Genomic DNA, 15,605 nt, shown 5'->3' with positions numbered 1-15,605 from the left:
GGAAGATGAAACTATTTCTGCCCAGCATCCCCCAGACTACAGTGTTCGGCTGTCCATCCTGGTTCAGTCCGTGCAGGCAGCGTTTGCCCCTCGCTGCTGGAATACAAGTTGGAGCAAACCCACCTGCCTAAGCAGAGCTGTGGCCCCACGACAAAGCCCTCCTTTCTCAAGGCTGCCACTGTCCAAATACTCATTTTGGGTGCCTCCCCCCACACCCAGTAAAACCCTCCCCTTTGCAGGCAGGATGGATTGAACATTTCCTACCTGTTCCAGACACACAGGCAGTGCCTGCCCCAGATCCTGGTTGAAAACTGCATTGCCTTATGCCCCAGGAGGGCTGGGTAGCAGCCTCAGACTACAGGGTGGGGGGAATTACTACTATGCTTATGGCTGCAGAAACCAGTCCAGTCCTGGACTCGGCACGACTGAGGCACATGAGTGTCATGTGCTCAGCAATACAACAGCACCCAAGCTCGTGTGCCACCTACCCAGGTCAGATGAAGGCAGGATGCTGGGGGATCAGATGCCAGGGGCACGCTGGGCTTTGGCCTCTCCTCTGCTTTCCACTCATGCACTGTGGGCAAAACAATATTGCAATTAGGGCTATAAACCTGGTGTTTGAGAGGCAAGCAGGAAAGAAATTAAAAAGCTGTGAATGCTTTTCCCCTCTCCCTCCCAAAACTGCAGCTCAGCTGAGCTTAATCTTTATCTGAGCTGGTATTTAAAAGCTATAAATCAGGCTGCAACAGACAGAAAAACACAACTACCAAAATTTAGTGGACCCACTGCTGAAAGGCCCCAAATGAACTGCTTAATAGAAGCCATTTTCCCATGGAAATAGAGCAGGCCTGTACTTAGTAGAGCATTGATCTGCTGACAGCTACCGGGACAGATTTGGGCCAGAGCACTTGGGAATCATATGCAGTGATCTCTCAAGAAACACATGCATGCAAAAGCCTTCTGAAAAACACTGTTGTAAAACAGTGCTGTAGCTGTCTACAAGGCCAGACAGCACTTGCTGGCCAGCACAGGCTTGCACCACCCTCACTAAGCCTCCCTAGGCAGGCAGCACTGCTCCTGGCTGCATCCCTGTACCCCAGCCTTGGTGGCCCCAGGTTGTGCAGAGCAATAAAATGCTCCACACAAGACGGGAACTACAAAACACCACTAAAGCCCAGAGCTGCAAAAGGGTCTCACAGCTCAGGACCCCGGTGATGGGGCATGAGGCTCTGGCTGGGGGCTGTGTCCCACAGACCCAGGGTGTTTGGGGGTCCTCCCATAGATGTACTGGGATTTGGAGATGCTGTTACAGCCAGGGTCAGCCCAAAACACTGCCCAGAGCAAAGCACCATCTCACCTCCCTGGGGACAACAAGTTGGGCCCTGCCAGATGCCGGGAGCTCCAGTCCAGCCAAGGAGTGCACAGGGACAGTGGCCTTATCCCACCCTGCCCTCCCACAGCCTCACCCTGTGCTGCCATCCTGGCAGGTAGGGGATGCTGCCTAAATCCAGCTGGGCAAGCTGATCCCTCCACATGCCCCATCCCACAGCTGCTCCACACGAGAGGACAGGCTGCCAGCACCAGAATGCCCAAATGAACCATGTCCCAGCCTCAGGCTCACCTCCCTGCTGCTGCCACAGCCAAGGTACCACAGCTGTGACTCTCCTGCCCCATGTGGAAAGAGGACTATCCCACATTCACCTTTTCTCCTGCCAGAAGCCATATTCCATCACAATTTTCACTGTTTCGGGGAACAAGGTCAAAGCAGGGGGACATATTCCTCCTTTTTTGGAATAAAAAAATTATTGCTCTCAATCCCGAGTAGCTCCATAAGCGAGGGGGGGGGCACAGAGGAGCCTCAGGAGACACAAATGCTGCTGGAGGTGCTCCAATCCCACTGCAATCCCACTCTGCCTGCCCTTCCCAACACGGACACAGCGCTGGGCTGGCCAGGAGCCTCTCACCTGCCTGCGAGCTTTTCCAGAGCAGTTATCAACTGAGATAACCCAAGGACACCCAAGGAAAACAAAACCATCTCATTTCCAGAGGTGTTGAGTGCCCTTGGCACTCACTGGCTTCAAACCCGGGTGCTCAGTGCCCCCAGTCCTTGGCTAATTCTCACCATCACACAGTCTCCACAACAGCAGCAGAGAAACAGATGACTTGGAAAGACACATGGGGCAGAGAGGGCACAGGCGAGGGGGGATGCAGCCCTTTCTCTCCTGCCCAGCCACCTGAGCCAGCCCACTTATGCACATAGCTCCTGCACAGACTGGATCTATAATACTAATTAAGGGTTCATTGTTTGTTGTGGGGGTTTTTATTCCCATTATTGACTACACTTCCTTATGAAGTCTCATACTTAGCAGATCTTACAATGATCCCAAAAGCTACCAAAATAAGCCTTCCACGTAAAAACCAGGAGCAAACCAATGCCTCTGCTTTAGGGGAACACAACCTGTCTAACCGTGCTTCAAAGGACATCTGAGGTCCCAACATTGCTCAAGAGCCTGAAAGCATTGAAAAATGGGAATCAACTTACTTATTTTTGCTTTCACACATCACTATTTTAAAAGACTAAAAACATGTTTATGAATTTAACATTTAAATGGATCAAAATCTGTTTAGCTAGGAAGGAAAACAACTCTCCCACCCCAAACTTCTTGTGGGCTGGGACCCGCTTTTCAATCTTCCACCCACAGCAAATATTTCAAATCCCTTTTTAAGCTGAAAGGCTGCTTCTGGGGACAGATAGGGAGAGGACCTGTGTGGGGGGCTGTTCCACCACTCTGCTTCATGATTGCCCCAAGCACCCCTTACCCAGAGAGGGTCAGGGACACCTGGGCAGAGGGGTCAGCTGAGAGACAGGGGACAATAAAGGCATCTGTGTGTGGGGAGAGCATCCAAGGAGCATAGAAAAAAAATGAGAAGCCTGCCTTCCTCCTCCTCCTCCTCCATCAGCAGTTTTCCACAAGGAGGATCAATGCAGCCCACTAACTGCACCGTTGTTCCATTTTTAATTAATGAAAGAAAAAACTAATCATTGAATTAAACTTCTCATTACTCCAGCTGAATACCCACTAAGTAAATTTAATTACTGTACGAATCGGGTTTCTCCCTGCCTGTTTCGTTAGCTACTGATAAAGATGAAGCAGGAGGGGGGGGGAAGAAGGAGAGATGAAAACAGAGAAAGAGAATAGAAGATGGGAATAATAAATGCAAAAACAGAGGTAAATGATTCAGCAGGTTTCAGGGGCTTCCAGTAAGAACCTGGGAAAAGACCCTCCCACCCCTCCCAAACCAGGCTGGAGGGATTCCCTGTGGGATAAACCCCCTTCCTCCAACCCACCTCCTACCCAAGGAGGACCACCATCTTCCAAACCCACATCATGCATAGGAACACACAGCCCCATGAGCTCTGCCTCCATGCATCTACCCCACATCCCAGAGGCTGGTCCCTGCTCCAAGCACCCAGCAGCCACGCTGTGCTCTGGCACGGGCACACTGCAAGGTGCCCTTGGCCATGGAGGCCACAGGGACACAGTCCTACCACCCTCCCCAGCACCACCACTTGCCCATCCTGGGTTCACAGCCACCTGCAAAATAGCAGACAGAGGCTTGGGCACAGCTGGCTCCCCTCCAAGTAAGGGCAGACACTGATTTCAGAACTGCAACAACCCTTGATCCTTTCTGATCTCACAGCTCTGAACAGCCAATTTTTACCTCTGCAACAAAGGCAGCAACCCTGTAATGCTTCAGCAGGAAGCTAGTGCTGACAAAAGCATGGGGAGCACATGAGAATGGATATCAAACACCTGCTGTCCCACCACATACCGAGACACCTGCCTGGCACTCTTTGTATTTTAAGCCTACCAGAGTGGGAGTCCTGCACGCCCAGGCTGCTGGGAGCCAGGGACACCAGCAGCACACTCCTAGGAAATAGGCAGATGATGCATTCCTGCAGGCTGCCCACCTCCCCTCCCCCCCCCAGATTTTGTTTATGGCACAATTTTGTGTCTCTCCTACTCTCCCACTACAATTCAGCCCTCCATTCCTCCTTCCTGACAAAGGGCATGAGCCATTGCAGGACAGGTACAGCCCCACACCAGGGAGGAGTCCAGCAGCCCCCACCAGGCACAGCAATCTCCCTTCCAGCACCTGCCTCCACACCCAGCAGTTCTGTGATGTGACTGTTGATAAGGTCACATTTGGGATAAACTGGAGGTGGAGAGCATGTAGTAAATGAAAAGTGCAGCCTCTTTCTTTAATTAGGTAGCTTCAGCTTTCAGCTGAGCCAAGAGCATGGTAGAAGGGCTACCCAGGTGCTCACAGTGATGGGATTTGGCAAGTATGGTCAGACCATCTCCTCCTTGTCATTAAGGGGGCAAGAGGAGCCCATGCAGGTTTCTTCTGCAGCCCCATGGGTAGAGTCTTGTTCACCACAAGGCACTGTCCCTCTGCCTCGCATTGGCAGCTTATGGCCCTCGTAGTGCCCAACTGCTGCTCTTCTGCAAGCTGTGGTGCTGCTGGGAGATTGGGTTCTCCCTCATTCCCACGACTTTGCTACATCTTCTGACCCCAAACCAAGCTGACATGTTTGAACCCTTCACCTCCATGCTTTGGCCATGCAAACCAGCCACTTGCCTCCCTTCCCTCCCTGCTGCTTCCCCAGCCTTGTCCCACTCTCCTCCCTCCCCAGCCCAACAGGCTCCTTCCCCAGAAGGGTTTCTCCTGGGCAGGACAAGTTCAGTTGCAAACACCTTCCAGGCAGACCAGAAGGTCCCTTCAGTGTCACATCAATCCCCGCCCCCCAAACTGGGCTTTCTCAAACACTGGACAGGGAAAGCATTAACAGGCACAGATGATGTGGGGAGCAAACAGGGCTGGGTGAGACCTGCCATGCACCCGTGGCACCCAGCACCAATGCCAGTGGCCACCACCACAGCCTCAGGGCTCCATCCCATTCCCAGAAGGATACTGGCTCCCAGGTGGGCTCAGCACAGCAAGCTCTCCTCACAGGCACAAGCTTTCTGCTGTAGCTAAAATTAGCTCCCACAGAGTCTCTCCTGCCATCCCCGAAGTCATTGGTACAACATGTTCTGCCACCACAGGCTCTTCCCAAGCTCTCACTGAAAAAGCCCCAGTGATGCATAGTACACGCCTCACAGCTCTGACTCCCTCACACACACAAAGCAAATAACCCCACAGGTTTTGCAGCCACCACCTCCCCATGCTGGAGACAAGGCTCCCTCCTCCTGCCTGCTGAGGCTGCCCAAAGTCCCTTGCCCTATTCCTCCAGCTTTCAACCCCAACAGCAAACATATTCTAAGGACTTGGGCTGGGAAAACCGCGGGGGGGGGGGGGTTTGCTCGTTTTTTGTTTTGGTGGCCAAATTGAGGAGAAAGTAATTCAGGTTGACTGAAGTATTTTTTTTTTTCCTTTGCCAAATTTTAAAACCCCAGTAATAATCTGGGGCTGAATGAAACATTTTGTTTGGTCTGAAGTGAAGCTTTCATTTTGTTTGTAGGTGGCTTTCCCCCCCCACACTAAAAAAAAAACCCTAGAAAAAATTCAAAATGAAATGTCATCTCGAAACAGATGGCTGAAAGGTTTCATTTTGAAAATGTCAAAATGAAACTTTTCAGTGTTTCACTTTTTTCCCCAGCCAAAACCACTTGCTAAATACAACCTGAATTCGTGAGCTGTTTCTGTTGACTGAAACCTGAATTATTCGGTGCATAAGCTAGCTGTTCACTCAAAGCCTTTTTTGCAGGCCTGCGTACACACCCCACGCTGCGCATACTGCTGCAGCAGGTTGATGCACGTGGAGCAAACAGGAAAGCGAACCCTGCAGCATGTCCTTCTCCAGAGAAGTGGCCCAGGAAAGCAAAAGCCCAGGGACTTACCGTGGCAGCAGACCTCTGCAGCTTTGTTTTGGGTGCTGGAGGGGCTTCCTGTGCAGCAGAGGCAGAGGGGGGTGCTGCAGCCCCAGGTGGGAAGAACAGGGTGGTCCTGCCTGTCTCATGGGACCCAATGCAGCGCAGCAGTGCACCTCGCTCAGCCCTGGACACACAGCCCTGCAAGACAGGAGGATGGGGGGAGCTTGAGAAGGTGCTGAAGGGAGAAACACCCAGTTTGGGCAGAAAAAGAGGGAAGTGTTGGGGGCTGAGGCCAAGCAGAGTTAAGGGATTAGGGCAAGGTGGTGGCAGCGAGCAGCTTTGGAGCACTGGCTGGCTGGTGTCAGGTCTGTTCCCCGACTCCACTCTTTCACCCATGCAATGGTTTTCATCTCCTCTTGCCCTGCTCTCAATGTGCATTCACCCATCTGCTTGCTAGCACAGTGCTTTCCATGCCAGTGGCCACACAAGAGAAAATCAGGATGAATCCTGAAGTATCACACCAGCAGCAAACCCAAGCCGAGGGACCTGCCCCACTGGAGACCATGTTCAGAAGAGGTTGCTCACTCCCTCCCACCCACAGCCATCAATCATTGCAGCTAGCCCTCACCATAGCAGGACTGGCAGACAGTCATCAAGGAAGGCTTTGCTCACCTGACCTCTCTTGCTCAAGGAGGGATGATGTTTATCCCAGGGCTGGTCAAAACCAGATCCCAGGGATGAAGTCTAACCACCAGCTGGGAACCAGCTCAGGGTTGATCAGATCTTACAAACCCCACGGCCCCTCTCCCATGCCCTGATTCCATGGGAGGGTGGTCCTGGGTGCTAATCCCTGCCACTGCCTTTTGCCAGGACCACAGCCAGGTGGCCCCATCCCTACACCTGGAGACCTGTCCCCCAGATTGGTGTCTATGTGACACTGCCATGCTGGAGGGCAACAAGCTCATTGAACCACACACACAAAGGCTCCCACTTTCAGCAAGCAGAAATCAGGTTTTGATTGCAAAGTTCAGAGTCCAAGAGTTTTCAAGCACAAGCAAAATCTGGCAGCCCCAAATTCTGCCTTGAATTCAGGGTCTCAACATACAGGAAGGGAACAGGAATATTTTAAATTTGCTTTAAATTTGCTATTGCTCCTCAAAAAGCTTCAGGATTCCAAGGGTGCACTGGCAGTGTGCAGAAGAAAGAAGCAAAACAGGCCAGATTCAGGAGGACATTCTTAAAAAAAAAAAAAAAAAACACAAAACCCCAACCAACCAATCCCCAAAACTTTAATCCAACCCAAATTCATGGTTATAAAAATCCGGTTTATGTTCCACAAGAACACATGCCACAAATCCTATGAAAAAAAAGAGTTAGACACCTGAACCAAAAATTCACAAGTCAGGTACACAGTTCAGGTTAGAAACTTAGGTTCATTTTCTTTTCCCTTTTGCCTCTGGCTCAGTTCAGGGGCAGCGACACCGAGATACTGCAGGAGCATTACCCTTCCAGCACGAGCACGCACCACAAAATGCTGAGGCTGGTGTCAGAAAACCTGTTTTTGCGAGATCACTAGCCTGATTGCTAGATGAAAGAGGATTAGATGAAGCTTAGACTAAGCATCTCAACAGTATCAACCCGTAAGATGATGCTCAGCCACTGCTACTGCTAAGGTAACACAGAAACAGATTTATCTGCTAAGAGAGAAAAATCTTACTTCAGAGAGCCCTCCTCAGCATGAAGAGGGGTATTTGCCAGGTCCTCAGTAAGAGGCTACGTGTCTGCAGGGGCAGGGCAGACCTGGCTGCCCACAGGCAGGAGTCTGCCGGATGGAGTCACATGGAATAAGAGGCAGACTTGCTCCAAATTCAAACCTCCTCCCAAGTTCAGGGGGTGGCAATCGGAAATTAAGCCCATCTGTTCCTAAAACACTGCGCTAGCAGGGAGGTGAGGAGGCTGAAAAACTGAGCTCTAAAGAAATCAAAAGCACTAGAGAGACAGAGCCAGCAAGCTGCCCATCAGGGAAGGGACACTATGTCTCAGGCTTACTACTGCGATGTTTGGAGATCTCAGTCCAGACCTCAGTTAAATCTCTTGAGCAAGGGAGCTGCAGCAGCACACAGGTTCCCTGCATTAGCTTATCCTGGTAAGGATGAGATGGGGCAGCCAGAGCTCCCCAAACCTCATGGATGAGCTGCAGACAAGGAAGGGAAACCGAGGCAGACACCAGTGGTGCAAGGGGCTGGCAGGCAGATGGTGCCATGCCAGCTCTGGAGCTACCACAGACAAACCTACCAGCGAGCCACACAGCTGCAGCAATCCCAGCCCTGGCAAACGTGCCTTGTCTCATGGAACAGTGTTTCAGAAAAAAGTATTAAGTGATCAGTCAGCATTAAAACCAGCCAGTTTTGATGTGTTTAAAAGAAAACGTCTCCCTTTTTTCCTCACTGAGCCCACTTTTCACTGTAAGAATCTCCTCAGTTTTTTCCCTACCCCCAATCAAAAAAAAACCCTGTGCTGTCAAGCCCAAACACTCACTTTGCATTTCTGCCATATTCATTCAAATAAATCATTCAGAACCAAACCTTCACATTTTCCCTTTCTCCCTTGAAGGAATCAGGCTAAACCACCCAGTCAGCCTGGAAATCCATTTTTTGCCTGGTTCCTGCTAAAAAGCCAGGACAGCACAGTGTTGGCTGGGAGGTAGCAGCCAGGTGGGATTTGGAAGTGCTGCCTACAAAGCACCTCTTGGTGCCAGGACATTAAAAAAAGGCAATTTTTACACAGCCTTTATCCCCAAGAGATGGCAATAATGAGGGAGCAGAATGGGATCAGGCATGGGGAGACAGTGAAATTCAGGAGCAGGTCCTGAGCACCACTCACATTACCTTGGCCCAGGCCAGCAAAGCAGGTGAGGTGGCTACAAGGAGGCACATCCAGCATCACCAATGTGGCAGGAGTACCTGGTCCCTCGTGTTTGCAAGGAGTAGAAACTCAGATTTAGCAAAGAGTATTTATGAGTATTGAGGAAAAAAAGCCATGCCACAGGGAATAACAGGGCTTTCTTGTGGCTGGCAGCTGAATGGAATAAATCTATCCACTGGGCATAAATTGTTTAAGCAAAAAATCCCTCTCAACTTGAATATTTTGCAAGAAAAATAGCAACAAAAAAAAAGAAAGAAAACTCTGAACCCTCATCATTTCTCTCCTCAAGGTCAGAGCTGTTATTCTCTTCTGTGAAGGAGAAAAAACACCTTTCACTAGTAAGTTTAGCCAAAAAATGAAACATTTGAGGAGTGCATTACTTCCTGGACTGACCTGCCTGGATTAGGCTAAATATCTCTATTTAACAGGGAATTATCTTCCAAAAACAAATTGTAGGGAGGGTCACTGGTGGGGCAGAGGGGCAGTCTGGCACAAGCAAGGAGCAGCACAGCGCTTCAGCAACTGCCTTGGTGCCTGCTCAGATGGGGATGGGGCAGGACCCCAGAACCATGCAGGAGCCCTGCTGCATCTCTGACCCCAGGGGCAGGATCCTGCTGCCATTCCTGGTCCAATCCTGCCCTCATCCCAAGCACAGATGTGGCAGACACCAGCCCCTCCTGTCATCTCCAGGAGCAGACCTGGCTGTGGCACACAGCAGGGATGGGGCAGAGGCACCCAGGGGTAAGGGAGACATCAGCCACTGGGGCTACAGCAAGGAGAGCAGCCTTCTGTCAGAGCAAAGGATCTGGAGCCTGTTCAGTTATTATGCAGAGGCTGTGCTAAGGTTGCTGCTTTAGTGCACTGCAGGCACTAAATTAAGGGGACATTTACAACCCACAATGCAGAGAAGCAGCTGCTAAAGGTGGCCATGGTGAGTGACTTCACCTTTGGGTGACAGGCTCCACAAAACCTCAGTCATGAGGGATCAAGATGGGAAAACATGTCCTTCCTTCCACCTACTGCCCTGCAGGGCAATGCCAGGACATCTCTGGGGACCTGGGGCAAGTGGGGACAAGTGACCTGTTCTGCTCAGTGCCAGACATGGTCTCCAAGACCTGCCCTGTTTGGAGGGGATGCAAAGCCCATGGGATACTGAAGTTTGGTCCAATTAGGAGAGTCTTAGTGTGACAAAATGCACCACCACCACCACAACAGCACTCAGCTGGAGCAAACCCAAGGGATCTGCTCCCCAGAAATTAAGCTTCCGCAGGCCAAGCCTTGCCCAGGCTCCACACAGCACAGACCAGCAAGCAGTTGTCTAGAGCATCAAATGGTTCCTGGTGGCAAAACAAGCCTTGGTGCCTGCTCAGCCTTTTTCACTGCCCTTGATAACCAAGCTGGGTGCAGCTACCAAAAAGGGGGTCCTACAGGGTGACAGCTCTCATGGCTCCTCCTGGGAGCAGCCAGCACCACTCCCTTCCTCCTCCCACAACCATGCCAAGCCCAGCTCACCAGGGCTTTCCACCTAGTACTGCTCCTTCCTCCCCCTCCTTGTCCAGCAGGAACAGCCAACTTTAGCACTGGCCAAAACGCAGCGTGCCTGCATGGACGAGCCAGCCATGCCCTGCGCTTCCCCTCTTCCCTGGTGCCATAGCAGTGCCCAGCTCGTTTGCTGATGAGTGGCACCAGGACCTTCTCCTCGCAGGTCCAGAGATGTACCATGCTGTGCTCAGCCATGCAGAGAAGGGGATGGCTCTTGGTGGGAGCTGGCATAGACCAGCCCAAGGCACCAAGCCCAGAGGCAGTCACATCCTGGAAGCGGCCGAGGGGAAGGGGAAGCAGAGGAAGACAAGGCAAGAACAGACATGAGCCAACACCCACACAAGATGAGGAGAAAGGGATTAACTCGGCTCCAGCTAACACAAAGGCAGGAGGGTGCACTGAGGGGATCTCAAGGTCGCAGTGCACTATGCCAACCAGCACACGCATTGGCTTTTGTCAATAATTCAGCAGGCTGGGTTGCAAGTGCAGCTGCGGAGGGACTGCAACTGGAGGGGGCATTTCTATCCAAGCAAAGGGAACAGCAGCGATGGGTGGGAGGGCACCTCTGAACAGGACCACAGCACTGCAGGGTGCTGGGCATCAGGGAGACTGGCCCACTCACTGGAAAGTGCAAATGGCATCATGCTCACACCCCTGCAGCTTGTAGATCCTTTTGAGAAAGTTAACTCAATGAATTAACACCCAAACCCCTCCAAACCCAGGGTGTTTCCTGCCTGTCGGAATTTACAGCCATTGTAACCACCCTCTGCAGCATGAGCCGTTTGCTTGGAGGTACCATGTGTATGTGGGATATTTGAACACTCGGTCACAGGGACCAGCCCAGGGCAGTGTCCATGATCCCTCATGCAAACAGACTGCTACACCCCATGTAGCCCCCTACCAGAGCAGGGTGCCAGCAGCACCAGCCAGCCCAGGCACTCCAGTAACACCCTTACTCAAAGGATTGCTCCAAACCCCCAACTAGGAACAGATGGCTGCTCCTCTGCAACTTCACAGAGACCCCTCCTGCCTGCCAGCAGAGCCAAGACCCCACAGCTCCGGTGTCTTTGGGAACCACGTGCTTGAATGCACCCAGAGTTCCTGCACTTGACAAAGGAATTAGCAGGGGATAATTTCTGGCTTCTGTTGCAGAGCAGGTCAGACCAGTGGGTCATGAATCATCTCCTTTAGCCTTTAAATGTGCAACAGGTGGAATTCAGAGGTCTCAAACTCCTCTGAAAGATCAGCCCTGAGCCTGGAGGGCTGCCCAGAGCAAGGGATCCTGCCATCTCAACCCAAAGCCTGTGCAACAGGCTCCCAGGTGAGCATGTCACAGGGCGAGCATCCGATGAGCCATGGGGAAGCTGAAGTCACAGCCAAGGCCAGTTACAGGAATAGAATTGGCTCAGATTGCAAAAATGTAACTTTCCATCGCTTTGCAACCAGCCATCCATCCTGTGGGCCAGCTGGCTGCCATGTCAGTGCACCTCCCATCCATTTCAAGTGTCCTGATAACACCGATGCTTCACAAGACTAGCTCAAGAAGGCTTGGGAGAGTTATTATCCAAAGCCAGGTGGCTGGACTTGACTCAAATCTTAGGCAAGTGATTAAAATGATTGGCATTTTTTTGGAAAGAAAACTGCTGTGCTGTACCTGTCATCCATCTTCAGAAAACTATTAATTGCACAATCACAAAACTGGACATACCTGTAAGGCTACACAAGCACAGAAGTACTTGCAACCTGATGAAGCTCATTCTCACCTGCAGCTCTGGGACTAGCCACCCCCCACAGGCTCCAAAAATGGGGTGCTTTGGCCAAGATGTTCTTCTTGAGCATCATGTTACCACACCTGCGCAGCTCTCACTGCAGGATCAGGGGGATGGGGGATGAGTGTTGAATTGCTGGTCTGCACGCCCCATGACTTGGATTAATTTCACCCCATGGGTTACATGATGAGTCTATTCTGGCTGGAAACAGACTGTCACAAAGCTGCCTTTGCTTAAGATCCAGATTCACATCTTATCCAGGCCCCTCTGCTCCTATGGGACACAGGAACACTGCCAGCCAAGAACAAGGTATCATTCTTCCCCTTTGACTACATATGCTAAAAATCAATTTTCTTTTCTTTCAGAGCAAAGGAAACTAAAGGCAGCAGCATTTCCAGGTGAACAGAACTTGAGAGCAGCTACTGAATAACACCAACAAGATCCCAGCCTCACCCCAGGGCAGCTCCCAGCCCCACCATCTCCCATGTCCTCCCTACCATCATTCCTGCTGGTGCTGTCCCCACACCGGGGCAAGGACTGCTTTCCCAGGCAGGGCAGGAGCAGGGGATGCCAATCCCAGGCACACTGGAGTCTGAAGTTAGCTTTCCTGCATGCTGGGGTAGGAGGACACCCCACTCTCTCTTCTGGATTCAATGCCAGAACCCAAAACTCAGCTGTCAGTCCATTACAGATTAAGGGAGTGAACACAAGGATAAGCCCTGCCTGTTTGTTGAACCAACAGCCCACACCTACTTGCTTCAGCTTGACCATGTTGCCCCAAGGACTGGCAACTGAGGATTTACAGATTGGGGACTTCGTGTGGCCTCAGGGTTATTTTGCATGTCCTTGCCTCTGGAGAGCACAACATCCAGGAATCTCTGGTGAACCGAGGGAGGTCATTCAGTTCTATGTCCTGTACATAACCAACCCATGCCAAATGCTCAGCTGGGGCACCAGCATGGAAGCTGCCAAACTTGCTGCGCCAAGAAGTTGAACTGTGCTTAGATGGGGATCCCAAACAGGGTAAAATCTGCATTTAATACCTATTATCCTAACATCTCCCCATCTGTCCACTTTCCTCACATGCCTGTAACTGCAGTGTGCCAGGGCTGCCTGATATCAATGGCACTTTAATTTCATCATTCCCAACTTATTTAGAGCAATTAGGAGGCAATGAGCACACACCAGGGGCTAAGATGCACTTGAATAGCATCCAAGGGTTACTGCAGTATCACAGGAGACCTTCAGATGGAATTATCAGTCCACAAAAAAACCTGAAATAAAAAGGCAGGCAATCCCCAAAGTGAGGATAAGGTTCTTCTTGGTCCTATAGGTCCCTTTTTAATTTTAAGTCAGCTGACAAATATAAAGAGATGACATTCCTCATTTAATTAGTGAAGAGACAGCATCTCAGGTTGGAAGACAGACAGAGATACTTTGCCTGGGCATCTGGCTGGAGAAATGATCAGGAGAGCAAGGCAGGGATTCCTGTGAGGTCTATTACCTAATCCCACTTCAGGCAAGCAAGTCTTGCCATTGACTTCTCTGGGAGCAGAGGTAAAAAAAACCTAAGCCATTTTGGAAATCCTAGACAGAAAGGCAAAGCAAAAAGTAAGTGGCTTCTCCCTAGTGATTTCTGCTGGATGGTAGGAGCACTGCATGAAGCCAGTGCCACCAAGAAAGCTACCAAAAAAAGCCAGCCAGCCTGCATCCTGGCTTCCCAACATCCCCATTTCATGCAAGGCAGGTGAGGTGCCAAAGGAGGGGACAGCTCCTCACTTCTGATTTAGCTACATGCCCACACTCCTCCCGCACAGGGTCTTTAAATGCCTGCCTGCGTGAGAAAAGCAATGGCCTATTTTTTTAGTGAGCAGCTCAGTACAGCCTCCACCTCAGAGCACAGCGCGCACAGGTCTTATTTAGGATGCTTCAGACATATCCGGAGGGACTTTGGGAACAGACTGTGGAAAGAGAAGACTGAGTGGGCAACCTGAGTCACTTCATTGCTTACAGAAGTGTACACAAGCATCTTCCATTTGAGCAAAACTCAGCACAGCTCCCGTTGACTCTGGGGACCAGAGGAAAGTGCATCTTCTCTAGCATACTCTACTGATGCAGAATAACTGCACAGCACCTTTCTCATCCAGGCTTACCAAAAGAGGGATCATCCCTCCCAACTATGATCCAAACCTCTGATCCTGGCAATTCCTCCGCAGCACAGGAGCAGCTGAGAGCTGCTCTGATCTGCTCTGATGGGTGAGGGCTGTGGAGGAGATTAGCTTCCTTCCAAGGAGGAGAAAGCAGTGCATGACATGAAGGGAGAAGTGCATGCACATGCATATGCGTACCCTGAAGAGATGATTACAGCTGGCTGCAAAACTCAGCTCTGAACTTATTGCCAAAGAGCCTGACTCATACAGACAAATCAACCCAGCACCACCCACTGCACATGGGAAAAGGAGGACATAAGCACAGGAGTTACAGGAGACCCTGGTCCAGAGTCAAAATAGACTCAGCCTTTACCTTGAGCCCCATCCTCAAGGAAGTCACTTTAAGCTGTCAAACAAGGGCCTCTGTGCAAAGATGCCCATATGCTGAGGCTGAGAAGGATTACTGCAAGGCAAGGACTTGCCCCACCATGGCTGGCCCCTCGTATTACCCTTCCTCATTAATGCTGATACAAGGTGCTGGTTTGTGCCCCGAAAGCACAAAGCCTCTGCTCATCTACCCAACAGCACAGCCCAGGTCACACAGGTGTGCCCTGTCTTGCCCTTCCAAAGAACCTCTATCCTCACCTAGGACAGGACAGCCACTATGGGCTTCCTTTGCTTTCCCAGTCTCACCTTTCTGTTAAGGCTGGTCACAACAGCACCACACAATGTCAATACCCAAGGTGCCTGCCGGGGGTTCAGATGCCCTGAGCCAGATAAGAAAAGAGTCCTAGTCATTACAGCTGCAAGATGCACTGCAGTGACCGACAGCACTTTCACCTCTCTCCATCAGGGTATTTATTTTCCACGAGATAAAAGCCACAAAGGGGCATCCAGCACAGGCAATGTTATTTCACAAGACTTCTGATGCACAGCAACTCCCTGGGACAGCAGGGAAAGGGGGTTCATGGGAATATACAGAAAGTGCCAAAATATGAACTGCTAATAAGATGTATTTTGAAATGTCACCAAGTTATGATCTATTGATCTCACACCAGAAGCTTGACTTTTTTCTGTGTAATATTAATCTATGTCACTTACACATTCTGGGAACTACAGATTGAATGAGTGCCATTACACTAAAATTAGGTATTACAATTAACTGCTAGGGGCCCAAACTAGCAAGGTGCTGAAGAGCCAATCCAGAATAACAGCAGCTTAACCACCTGCTGGGAGCACCCCCCCACACATAAGCTTGAGCACCTCAGTGCCACGGTATGGGACAGGGGCACAAGGCTCACTGCAGAGCAGGCTCTGCTCTCAGAGTAACACCCCTGCCC

At 50.9% G+C, this 15,605-nt stretch overlaps 1 protein-coding gene across 4 annotated transcripts in view; it reads right to left on the bottom strand.

Annotated features, from left to right (window-relative positions):
- LINGO1 (leucine rich repeat and Ig domain containing 1) overlaps window positions 1–15,605 on the bottom strand; it is a 166,209-nt gene that overhangs the window by 66,150 nt on the left and 84,454 nt on the right. For 2 of the 4 annotated variants that reach the window (XM_049811463.1, XM_049811466.1), the window contains one exon: window positions 5,907–6,077. The gene's annotated coding sequence lies outside the window, so the exon portion shown is untranslated. Of the gene's footprint in view, window positions 1–488; window positions 575–5,906; window positions 6,078–15,605 lie in introns of those variants that run through there. The other 2 variants (XM_049811468.1, XM_049811467.1) reach the window with 2 other exon arrangements.

The sequence above is a fragment of the Accipiter gentilis genome, chromosome 10 (assembly GCF_929443795.1).
Source record: "Accipiter gentilis chromosome 10, bAccGen1.1, whole genome shotgun sequence".
Taxonomy (NCBI): Eukaryota; Metazoa; Chordata; class Aves; order Accipitriformes; family Accipitridae; genus Astur; species Astur gentilis.
The sequence above is the reverse complement of the archived record's forward strand: the minus strand, read 5'-3'. Positions and strand labels throughout refer to the sequence as shown.